Source organism: Lagenorhynchus albirostris, chromosome 16 (assembly GCF_949774975.1).
Source record: "Lagenorhynchus albirostris chromosome 16, mLagAlb1.1, whole genome shotgun sequence".
Lineage (NCBI taxonomy): Eukaryota > Metazoa > Chordata > Mammalia > Artiodactyla > Delphinidae > Lagenorhynchus > Lagenorhynchus albirostris.
Genome location: NC_083110.1, coordinates 61,882,658 through 61,895,504, shown reverse-complemented (window position 1 = coordinate 61,895,504; position 12,847 = coordinate 61,882,658). Strand labels below are relative to the sequence as shown.

At 39.8% G+C, this 12,847-nt stretch overlaps 1 pseudogene; it reads right to left on the bottom strand.

Moving 5' to 3' along the window:
- Positions 1-4,501: 4,501 nt before the first annotated feature.
- Positions 4,502-12,847, bottom strand: part of LOC132506945 (WASH complex subunit 3-like) — a 124,978-nt pseudogene continuing 116,632 nt past the window's right edge.

Here is a 12,847-nt window from a genome sequence, read left to right as displayed (position 1 = left end):
TTTAAGTGAAATAATTGCAGTTTAGAAAAAAAAATAAAACTGGCTAGCAAGTAGCATGAAAAACAAAGGCCTAAGTTTGGTTTCTGAATCATGATGTAATTTGTTTTCCTATTTCTTAGAGATTAAGAGTATTTTGAAAATGCATGTTAGGCTCACACTTTCAGAATGGGGGAATCTCAAATTAATTCCAGATGGACATATATAAAGAAATAACTGTTATAGTTCCCATGTTAAATACATGAGAAGGGATCTTTGGTTTATAAAATACAAATAATTATTAATCCATATGTGGTACAAACATTTTAGGTGATGATAATACAATGGTGAACAAGGCTGATATCTGCCTTCATGGGCATATATTCTAATAGGGACAAATAATAAAATTTAAGATAACATATACAATGGTATCCTACTTAAATAAATATTTTAGGATATTTACAGGTTAAAAAAAAAAAAAAGACATAACAGGGAGCAGAGTAACTGGGGATGGGAGAGGGTCCCTGGCTTCTCTGAGATCTGAAAATGTTACCGAACCAAACTTGGGTCCACTTGCCCGCGTGCAGTAAAGCTAATCTACTGACACCAGCTTGTGAAGGAAGGTGCAGTGTTTATTGCAGGGCTCTAAGCAAGGAGTCCAGGCAGCTAGTGCCTAAAAGGCCTGAACTCCCTGAAGGCTTTCAGGTAAATGTTTTTAAAAACAGGGTGAGGGAGGGCGGTTGTGGGGTATGTGATCAGCTCGTGGACATTCTTCTGATTGGTTGGTGGTGAGGTAATCAGGAGTCAACATCATCAACTTTCTGGTTGATGGGTCTGGGGTCTACGTGCTTGTGGGCAGCATACAGTTAAATTCTTCCACCTGGTGGAGGTTTCATTATCTGCAAAACAGCTCAAAGAACGTGGCTCAGAATGTCTATAGCCCTTGAGAAGGCACTAAAAGTCCTTGACTTTGTTTAATGGCTGAATTGTTACTATTTTGTCTTGCTTCACAGTTTCCCTTTCTTTCTGCATTTTCTCACGTCTCTGATTAAACTTATTCTTTGACTAAAGTTTTTCTACACACAAAGGCAAGTAGAAGACATGGGAAGAGGGGGTCTATTCTGGGAAAGCCCCATAGGGTCCTGCTGGGTTGCAAAAGCTGAAAAGGAACCAGCCATTCAGAGACATATACACTGTTCAGTGGTTAAGAAATACACAAATAAAATACTTATCTTGAAGAGGACCTGACATTTTCTTGTGAAAGTGAGCCCTGACTACTTACAGCTTGTGGTTATTTTAAAGGGGTAGAAGGAGTGATCTGAAATCTGGCAGAAGGTTGTGCTACTAACTGGATGGTGTGGCTCTTAACACAGAGGCAAATGGAGATCACTGGTGGATGTTTGCGTGGTGTGTGTGTGTGTGTGTATACGTGTTCTGTGTATTTTTACACAGCTAAATTCATTTGGGTATAGTTTTCTCTGTTCACCTAATGTTTCTCATTGGCAAAATCACACATAAGCAAACACAAAATTTGCATTATCCTGAAATCTTTTCCTAATATATCAATCACATTAGAAAAAATATTTACATCTTCAAAAAAAGTTTTATAGCAGAACTGACAGTAATTCAAATGTTAGTTAAAAAGTAGTTTGAGGGCTTCCCTGGTGGCGCAGTGGTTGAGAGTCCGCCTGCAGATGCAGGGGACATGGGTTCGTGCCCCAGTCCGGGAAGATCCCACATGCCGCGGAGCGGCTGGGCCCGTGAGCCCAAGTAGTTTGGATATACTGGTAGAAGAAAGAAGTCTCACTTGATAGCAGAGATAAAAGATAAGAAAATAGTACCAATCCTCCCCTTCCTCACCATCATGATTAGCCTGAGGACTTCTGCAGTGGAGACTGGCAGCCACCTCACTCTACAAACCTTAGAGCATCATTCAATTTCCATCAACCACAACAAATGACATTTAGAAATACGACTTTGGCCCAAAGAATGTTCAACTGTGGCCAAAACTCTTTGTTAAAGAAGATGACAGTATGAAAAGGTATGAAAGGTATTTATAAGGTATTCCATGAAAAGTGAACCAGTAAAGAAAGCTTTAAAATATTTAAAATAAGCTTAAGTTATCTAGATAATGAAGCCACTCTATGAACAATACTAAGATATTTCAATAGATGCATGTATAGATATCTTGATAAAAGCTTCTTGCCAATGTAAACATTGAAAAGAATTCAGTAAACAGTATTTATAAATTTATTAATAAATCATAATATATCTATATTTATCTATATGATAAAGTAGAATGCTTCCAGTAAAACTATTTTTCTAAGGAATATTTAATGGCCTGAGAAAAGTCTCATGTGATGCCAAGAGAAAGCAGAATTTAAGACTTCACATAGTATGAAAATAATTCGTACAGAAAATAAATAGGGACAGACTGAGAGATTAAAATATAGTAACACTGGTTATTTCTAGCTTGTAAAATGTCAGGTTTTTAAAAATTCTCATATCTTTGGATATTTTCTATATTTTTTTCTAAAATGAACATATATTATATGGTCAGAAAAAATGCTATTTTAAATAAAACTTACAAGAAATATGGAGTAAATCTAAAATATATTTGTTTATTATGCTAATTATATAATTGTGAATAGTTCTATGTTTAATATAATATGTAAAGTTCATAGAAAAGTTCAAAATTGTTGATGGCATATACTTAAATATCTTTAGTAAATTAAAGATAGCTTTTCTAGAGCAATACAATTTTCATCTCATTTTTATCAATTTATATTTATATTGAGATGAAAACATTTTGCTATTATGGTACCTGCAATTTAATTCACGAAATTTCAAATGTTTAAAATTTTTAAACTGTATAACTCTGCTAACTGTGTTTGTATGTATTGTACAAGTATATATACGCACACACATGAACATGATTAATAAAATTTTACAGTATAAATATAATATAAATATGTTCATTATTCAGATGTGTGCACATAGGTAACTACTGAAATCTTTTTTTTTTTTTTTTTAATATGGCAGAGAAACAATCAGAACGTTATTTGGTCTACCTACTATAGCATTCCCAATTGCTAGATGTATTTTCAAATGTGTTGTAAGTATTGTTTCTTCTGTTTAGGCTCTTAATTGTATGCAACATGTTACAAGGGAGTTCGGGCTGTGGGATAAGAGGATGGGAGGCATTTGATACAAGTAGGGGACAGTGAGCTACAAAAGGAGAGGAGACACAGGTGGTGATGGATGGTACACTTGCTGTGTTATAAGGAATAAATGATTTAAACATGTAAATACTTCAAGGTAGCATATTCATTTAAATCATGCAGAAACCTTGGTCTCGGAAGGTTAAGTCCCATGTCCGAGGTCACATAGCCAGTAGGGTAGTAAAGTCAGAATTCCAACCCAGGACTCCTAATGGATATGACCACTCCTTTTTCCACTCTACCACCCTCCCCTCCAGCCCTCCTCCAGGTAAGCCACAAATAGGAGATGGTTTAAAACAGAAAAATTGCACGTTCCTGCAGTTCCCTACTGCAAATATAGTTGTGGGAAAGAGTTTACACAAGGAAAAGAGTTATCATTCTTTTGAAAGCACACAACAAATCCTGCCTCAGCCCTTACTACTGAGTTACACAAATAGTGTAACCTACTATTTTCACCCTACTTGACGTGGTACGTGGGGAAGTTAGGCCACCTAAGCCGTCCCAGAGGAAAGAACTGATATTTGCTACTAACTTTGTTAAACAAGTGGATATAGAGGAAGTGTTTTCCAAATACCAGCACGGAGTAATCTGAAACCCAGCAGCTCATACAGCACCCAGAGGGCTGCAGGAAAACTGTAGATACAGACATGGCTCAGTCCATTGGAGATTAGCTTCCTTACTGATTCTCATGCCTCTGAATGAAGTTTCTTCCCAGTGCCCTCACTGCAGGGCAAGATCTTCCATCCTCACTTTGGCCCATGGTGTGAAAAGTAATAACACAGAATGAAGCCTTGTGGTTCTGTTATATACAAGCACACTTGACCAAGCGTGTTTCTGTTTTTTGTTTTTAACTGATGAGAGTCCACGGTATTATTGCAAATAGGAAAAAACTGCTTGGTTTGGGATGTCCCGCTCAGTCATGATGCATCATGAGACTTAAGTGGGAAGGAAGAAGAAAGCAAGCCTGGAAAGGACTGGTGAGGCAGGACTGACACAGGTGAGTGGCTGCTTCTTGAATTTAATGTAGTATCTAAAGAGGCATAAAAAAATCTAGATTGTGTTTGGCCCAATCCCATAGGTGAAATGTGTAACCTAAAGATTCCAATCAGTGATTATGTCACAAGTCAGTCTTTTTATTGTTTTTAATTATAAATGCTTTATTTATTTTTTCACAGAGGAAGCTTGGTGGTGGAAATGTAGCCATTTGATGCTTTTATGACTAAGAGTTAAAGTTCAGGCTCTCTTTCTTATAGAATGTAAATGTGCACCAACACATGTATATGTAATTGTTATAAAAATTAAGCTTAGTCTCTAAAAGAAGATTCGCTGTCTGAACTTTCTTCTGTATTTTTTTCACCTTCTACATCAGGCACTGAGGCATCTGGCCTCTCAGGAAGATCTGGGTCTAGTCCTTCCGATATCATTTTGTTTCTTATTGCCATCACTGGAACACCCACTTGAACCATTTTGAGATATCTGGTGTATCTTATGTCCTTGGCTACAGTTAAGATATTTTTCTGGTGTTACTTCACTTTCCCGTGGTCCAGAGTCTTGTAAACTGTTCTGTGATTGCTCTGAAGTGGTTTCAGAATGTGTTTCATTTGTGATCCTAGTGACACTTATAGGAGATACTTCAAATATGACATCATCTAGCCCAGGGATAGATGACAACTTTGCATCTAAAATATTGAGAGTTGTTTCAACTTGCTGGATATGAAGAGAAAGATCTGCCAGTTTCTCCTCACAAACTGTAGAAAAGGGGTTGAGGAACTGTATAGTGTACACCAATAATTGGTTTAGAAATGCCACCGTTCTTTTCTGTTGAATAGCTGGCCCCTTAGTCAGGTCTATGTCTGACCCCGTGAGAGGAAGCCCATCCTCATCCGTCTCCTCAGCGGGCGGAGGACCCAAGGCTCACCCACAAACCTCTCCCCGACCGGGCCCGCCCAACCCGGTAATAGCATCCTAGTGCATTTTTTTTAACATCTTTATTGGAGTATAATTGCTTTACAATGGTGTGTTAGTTTCTGCTTTATAACAAAGTGAATCAGTTATACATTTACGTATGTTCCCAAATCTCTTCCCTCTTGCGTCTCCCTCTCTCTCATCCTCCCTATGCCACCCCTCTAGGTGGTCAAAAACCACCGAGCTGATCTCCCTGTGCTATGCGGCTGCTTCCCACTACCTATCTGTTTTACGTTAGGTAGTGTATATATGTCCATGCCACTCTCTCACTTTGTCACAGCTTACCCTTCCCCCTCCGCATAGCCTCAAGTCCATTCTCTAGTAGGTCTGTGTCTTTATTCCCATCTTACCCATAGATTCTTCATGATCTTTTTTTTCTTCTTAGATTCCATATATATGTGTTGGCATACGGTATTTGTTTTTCTCTTTCTGACTTACTTCACTCTGTATGACAGACTCTAGGTCCATCCACCACACTACAAATATCTCAATTTTGTTTCTTTTATGGCTGAGTAATATTCCATTTTATATATGTGCCACATCTTTATCCATTCATCCGATGATGGAACTTAGGTTGCTTCCATCACCTGGCTATTGTAAATAGAGCTGCAGTGAACATTTTGGTACATGACTCTTTTTGAATTATGGTTTTCTCAGGGTATATGCCCAGTAGTGGGATTGCTGGGTTGTATGGTAGTTCTATTTGTAGTTTTTTAAGGAACCTCCATACTGTTCTCCATAGTGGCTGTATCAATTTACATTCCCACCAACAGTGCAAGAGGGTTCCCTTTTCTCCACACCCTCTCCAGCATTTATTGTTTCAAGATTTTTTGATGATGGCCATTCTGACTGGTGTGAGATGATATCTCATTGTAGTTTTGATTTGCATTTCTCTAATGATTAATGATGTTGAGCATTCTTTCATGTGTTTGTTGGCAATCTGTATATCTTCTTTGGAGAAATGTCTATTTAGGTCTTCTGCCCATTTTTGGATTAGGTTGTTTGTTTTTTTGTTATTGAGCTACATGAGCTGCTTGTAAATCTTGGAGATTAATCCTTTGTCAGTTGCTTCATTTGCAAATATTTTCTCCCATTCTGAGGGTTGTCTTTTGGTCTTGTTTGTGGTTTCCTTTGCTGTGCAAAAGCTTTTATGTTTCATTAGGTCCTAATTGTTTATTTTTGTTGTTATTTCCCTTTCTCTGGGAGGTGGGTCAAAAATCTTGCTGTGATTTATGTCATAGAGTGTTCTGCCTATGTTTTCCTCTAAGAGTTTGATAGTGTCTGGCCGTACATTTAGGTCTTTAATCCATTTTGAGTTTATTTTTTGTGTAGGGAGGGTTATAACTTCATACTTTTACATGTACCTGTCCAGTTTCCCAGAACCACTTATTGAAGAGGCTGTCTTTTCTCCATTGTATATTCTTGCCTCCTTTATCAAAGATAAGGTGACCATATGTGCATGGGATTATCTCTGGGCTTTCTATCCTGTTCCATTGATCTATATTTCTGTTTTTGTGCCAGTACCATACTGTCTTGATTACTGTAGCTTTGTAGTATAGTCTGAAGTCAGGGAGCCTGATTCCTCCAGCTCCATTTTTCATTCTCAAGATTGCTTTGGCTGTTCGGGGTCTTTTGTATTTCCATACAAATTGTGAAATTTTTTGTTCTAGTTCTGTGAAATATGCCAGTGATAGTTTGATAGGGATTGCATTGAATCTGTAGATTGCTTTGGATAATAGAGTCATTTTCACAATCTTGATTCTTCCAATCCAAGAACATGGTATATCTCTCCATCTATTTGTATCATCTTTAATTTCTTTCATCAGTGTCTTATAATTTTCTGCATACAGGTCTTTTGTCTCCTTAGGTAGGTTTATTCCTAGATATTTTATTCTTTTTGTTGCAGTGGTAAATGGGAGTGTTTGCTTAATTTCATTTTCAGATTTTTCATCATTAGTGTATAGGAATGCCAGAGATTGCTGTGCATTAATTTTGTATCCTGCTACTTTACCAAATTCATTGATTAGCTCTAGTAGTTTTCTGGTAGCATCTTTAGGATTCTCTATGTATAGTATCATGTCATCTGCAAACAGTGGCAGCTTTACTTCTTTTCTGATTTGGATTCCTTTTTTTTCTTTTTCTTCTCTGATTGCTGTGGCTAAAACTTCCAAAACTATGTTTAATAGTGGTGAGAGAGGGCAACCTTGTCTTGTTCCTGATCTTAGTGGAAATGCTTTCAGTTTTTCACCATTGAGGATGATGTTGGCTTTGGGTTTGTCATATATGGCCTTTATTATGTTGAGGAAAGTTCCCTCTATGCCTACTTTCTGCAGGGTTTTTATCATAAGTGGGTGTTGAATTTTGTCGAAAGCTTTCTCTGCATCTATTGAGATGATCATATGGTTTTTCTCCTTCAATTTGTTAATATAGTGTATCACATTGATTGATTTGCATATATAGAAGAATCCTTGCATTCCTGGGATAAACCCCACTTGAACATGGTGTGTGATCCTTGTAATGTGCTGTTGGATTCTGTTTGCTAGTATTTTGTTGAGGATTTTTGCATCTATGTTCATCAGTGATATTGGCCTGTAGTTTTCTTTCTTTGTGACATCTTTGTCTGGTTTTGGTATCGGGGTGATGGTGACCTTGTAGAATGAGTTTGGAAGTGTTCCTCCCTCTGCTATATTTTGGAAGAGTTTGAGAAGGATAGGTTTTAGCTCTTCTCTAAATGTTTTAGAATTCACCTGTGAAACCATCTGGTCCTGGGCTTTTGTTTGTTGGAAGATTTTTAATCACAGTTTCAATTTCAGTGCTTGTGATTGGTCTGTTCATATTTTCTATTTCTTCCTGGTTCAGTCTCGGCAGGTGGTGCATTTCTAAGAATTTGTCCATTTCTTCCAGGTTGTCCATTTTATTGGCATAGACTTGCTTGTAGTAATCTCTCATGATCCTTTGTATTTCTGCAGTGTCAGTTGTTACTACTCCTTTTTCATTTCTAATTCTATTGATTTGAGTCTTCTCCCTTTTTTCTTGACGAGTCTGGCTAATGGTTTATCAATTTTACCTTCTCAAAGAACCAGCTTTTAGTTTTATTGATCTTTGCTATTGTTTCCTTCATTTCTTTTTCATTTATTTCTGATCTGATCTTTATGATTTATTTCCTTCTGCTAACTTTGGGTTTTTTTTTGTTCTTCTTTCTCTAATTGCTTTAGGTGCAAGGTTAGGTTGTTTATTTGAGATGTTTCCTGTTTCTTAAGGTAGGATTGTATTGCTATAAGTTTCCCTCTTAGAACTGCTTTTGCTGCATCCCATAGGTTTTGGGACGTCGTGTCTCCATTGTCATCGTTTCTCGGTATTTTTTGATTTCCTCTTTGATTTCTTCAGTGATCACTTCGTAATTAAGTAGTGTATTGTTTAGCCTCCATGTGTTTGTATTTTTTACAGATCTTTTCCTGTAATTGATATCTAGTCTCATGGCATTGTGGTCAGAAAAGATACTTGATACGATTTCAATTTTCTTAAATTTACCAAGGCCTGATTTGTGACCCAAGATATGATCTATCCTGGAGAATGTTCCATGAACACTTGAGAAAAATGTGTATTCTGTTGTTTTTGGATGGAATGTCCTATAAATGTCAATTAAGTCCATCTTACTTAATGTAACATTTAAAGCTTGTGTTTCCTTATTTATTTTCATTTTGGATAATCTGTCCATTGGTGAAAGTGGGGTGTTAAAGTCCCCTACTATGATTGTGCTACTGTCGATTTCCCCTTTTATGGTTGTTAGTATTTGCCTTATGTATTCAGGTGCTCCTATGTTGCGTGCATAAATATTTACAATTGTTATATCTTCTTCTTGGATTGATCCCTTGATCATTATGTAGTGTCCTTTTTGTCTCTTGCTATTCCAGCTTTCTTTTGATTTCCATTTGCATGGAGTATCTTTTTCCATCCCCTCACTTTCACTCTGTATGTGTCCCAAGGTCTGAAGTGGGTCTCTCGTAGACAGCATATATATGGGTCTTGTTTTTGTATTCATTGAGCCAGTCTGTGTCTTTTTGTGGGAGCATTTAATCCATTTAGATTTAAGGTAATTATAGATATGTATGTTCCTATTCCCATTTTCTTAATTGTTTTGGGTTTGTTATTGTTGGCCTTTTCTTCTTTTGTATTTCTTGCCTAGAGAAGTTCCTTTACCAGTTGTTGTAAAGGTGGTTTGGTGGTGCTGAACTCTCTCAGCTTTTGCTTGTCTGTAAACGTTTTAATTTCTCCATCAAATCTGAATGAGATCCTTGCTGGGTAGAGTAATCTTGGTTGTAGGTTTTTCTCCTTCATCACTTTAAATATGCCCTGCCACTCCCTTCTGGCTTGCAGAGTTTCTGTTGAAAGATCAGCTGTTAACCTTATGGGGATTCCCTTGTGTGTTATTTGTTGTTTTTCCCTTGCTGCTTTTAATATGTTTTCTTTGTATTTAATTTTTGATAGTTTGATTAATATGTGTCTTGCCGTGTTTCTCCTTGGATTTACCCTGTATGGGACTCTCTGTGCTTCCTGGACTTGATTAACTATTTCCTTTCCCATATTAGGGAAGTTTTCAACTATAATCTCTTCAAATATTTTCTCAGTCCCTTTCTTTATCTCTTCTTCTTCTGGGACCCCTATAATTCGAATGTTGTTGCATTTAATGTTCTCACAGAGGTCTCTGAGACTGTCCTCAGTTCTTTTCATTTTTTTTTCTTTATTCTGCTCTGCAGTAGTTATTTCCACTATTTTATCTTCCACGTCACTTATCTATTCTTCTGCCTCAGTTATTCTGGTGTTGATCCCTTGTAGAGTATTTTTAATTTAATTTATTGTGTTGTTCATCGTTTCTTGTTTCCTCTTTAGTTCTTCTAGGTCCTTGTTAAATGTTTCTTGCATTTTGTCTATTCTATTTTCAAGATTTTGGATCATCTTTACTATCATTATTCTGAATTCTTTTTCAGGTAGACTGCCTCTTTCCTCTTCATTTGTTAGGTCTGGTGGGTTTTTACCTTGCTCCTTCATCTGCTGTGTTTTTCTGTCTTCTCATTTTGCTTATCTTACTGTGTTTGGGGTCTCCTTTCTGCAGGCTGCAGGTTCATAGTTCCCGTTGTTTTTGGTGTCTGTCCGCAGTGGCTAAGGTTGGTTCAGTGGGTTGTTTAGGCTTCCTGGTGGATGGGACTAGTGCCTGTGTTCTGGTGGATGAGGCTGTATCTTGTCTTTCTGGTGGGCAGGTCCATGTCTGGTGGTGTGTTTCGGGGTGTCTGTGGCCTTATTATGATTTTAGGCAGCCTCTCTGCTAATGGATGTGTTGTGTTCCTGTCTTGCTAGTTGTTTGGCATAGGGTGTCCAGCACTGTAACTTGCTGGTCATTGAGTGAAGCTGGATCTTGGTGTTGAGATGGAGATCTCTGGGAGATTTTTGCCATTTGATATTACGTGGAGCTGGGAGGTCTCGTGTGGACCAGTGTCCTGAACTTAGCTCTCCCACCTCAGAGGCACAGCACTGACTCCTGGCTGGAGCACCAAGAGCCTTTCATCCACACGGCTCAGAATAAAAGGGAGAAAAAATAGAAAGAACGAAAGAGGATAAAAGAAAATAAAATAAAGTAAGATAAAATAAAGTTATTCAAATAAAAGATAAAAAATAATTATTAAGAAAAAAAAATTTTTTAAGTTAAAAAAAAAAATACGGACGGACAGAACCCTAGGACAAATGGTGAAAGCAAAGCTATACAGACGAAATCTCACACAGAAGCATACACATACAAACTCACAAAAACAGGAAAAGGGGAAAAAAATAATCTATCTTGCTCCCACAGTCCACGTCCTCAATTTGGGATGATTCGTTGTCTATTCAGGTATTCCACAGATGCAGGGTACATCAAGTTCATTGTGGAGATTTAATCCGCTGCTCCTGAGGCTGCTGAGAGAAATTTCCTTTTTTCTTCTTTGTTCGCACAGCTCCGGGGGTTCAGCTTTGGATTTTGACCCGCCTCTGCGTGTAGGTCGCCTGAGGGCGTCTGTTCTTCGCTCAGACAGGACGGGGTTAAAGGAGCTGCTGCTTCGGAGGCTCCGGCTCACTCAGGCCGCGGGCAGGGAGGGGCATGGATGCGGGGCGGGCCTGCGTCAGAGGCGGTGTGACGTTGCACCAGCCTGAGGTGCGCTGTACGTTCTTCCGGTGGAGTTGTCTCTGGATCCCGGGACCCTGGCAGTGGCGGGCTGCACAGGCTTCCGGGAGGGGAGGTGTGGAGAGTGAGCTGTGCTCGCACACAGGCTTCTTGGTGGCGGCAGCAGCAGCCTTAGCGCCTTATGCCTGTCTCTGGGGTCCGTGCTTTTAGCCGCGGCTCGCGCCCGTCTCTGGAGCTCCTTTAAGCAGCGCTCTTAATCTCCTTTCCTCGTGCACCAGGAAACAAAGAGGAAAGAAAAAGTCTCTTGCCTCTTCGGCAGCTCCAGACTTTTTTCCGGACTCCCTCCCGGCCAGCGTGGTGCACTAACCCATTCAGGCTGTGTTCATGCCGCCAGTCCTCTCCCTGCGCTCCGACCGACGGAAGCCCAAGCCTCAGCTCGCAGCCCCGCCCGCCCCGGCGGGTGAGCAGACAAGCCTCTCGGGCCGGTGAGTGCTGGTCGGCACCGACCCTCTGTGCGGGAATCTCTCCGCTTTGCCCTCCGCACCCCTGTTGCTGTGCTCTCCTCCGCGGCCCCGAAGCTTCCCCCCTCCGCCACCCGCAGTCTCCGCCTGCGAAGGGGCTTCCTAGTGTGTGGAAACGTTTCCTCCTTTGCAGCTCCCTGGTGTACAGGTGCAGGTCCCGTCCCTATTCTTTTGTCTCTGTTTTTTCTTTTTTCTTTTGCCCTACCCAGGTAGGTGGGGAGTTTCTTGGCTTTTGGAAGGTCTGAGGTCTTCTGCCAATGTTCAGTGGGTGCTCTATAGGAGCAGTTCCACGTGTTAGATGTATTTCTGATGTATCTGTGGGGAGGAAGATGATCTCCGCATCTTACTCTTCCGCCATCTTCCTCAACTCCCCCAGAAGTCAGTCTTGTGTCCATAATCCAGGCAGCCCCTGGATGTCCTCAATCATCAGTATCAGTTTCTTATGAATAAGACTCTCCTGAGGCTCCTGGGGTTGGGAGGTCAGCAAGGGCTGACCCTGCAGGACAGGGGATGGCAGAAACGAATCAGGGCATCTGGCTTCAGTTTAAGTGGATTGTTAGCAGAACAGAGTAGCGGTCTGGAATCCATGCAAAAAACTGAAGAAAAGGCCAAACACCTAGGTCTGAGCCATATGATGGAGAGAAGAGAATAACTGGGACTTAGTACAATACTCCCAAGCACATTGGACCCACAATTAAAAGCATCCCAACTTCTCCCAGACTGAGGAAGTGAGCTGGTGACTCCTAATATAGTCTTCAATCCTGGAAACACTGGTTCTAGGACAATGTGGGTTCCACTTCCCATTCCTCTGGGAATGGATTATCTGATCATCTCAGAGCTTCTTGGACAGTCTCTTAGAAAGTGACAGAAAGAAAGAGCCAACTGAGACTAACTGCCCATTAGTTATCAGACTCAAATAGATTTTGTCTGCACTTTCTTTCACCCCACTTTCTCCACACTATTTCTGTTCCTTTGGCATCAGCACTGATACAGGTCCCAGCTCTGTATAG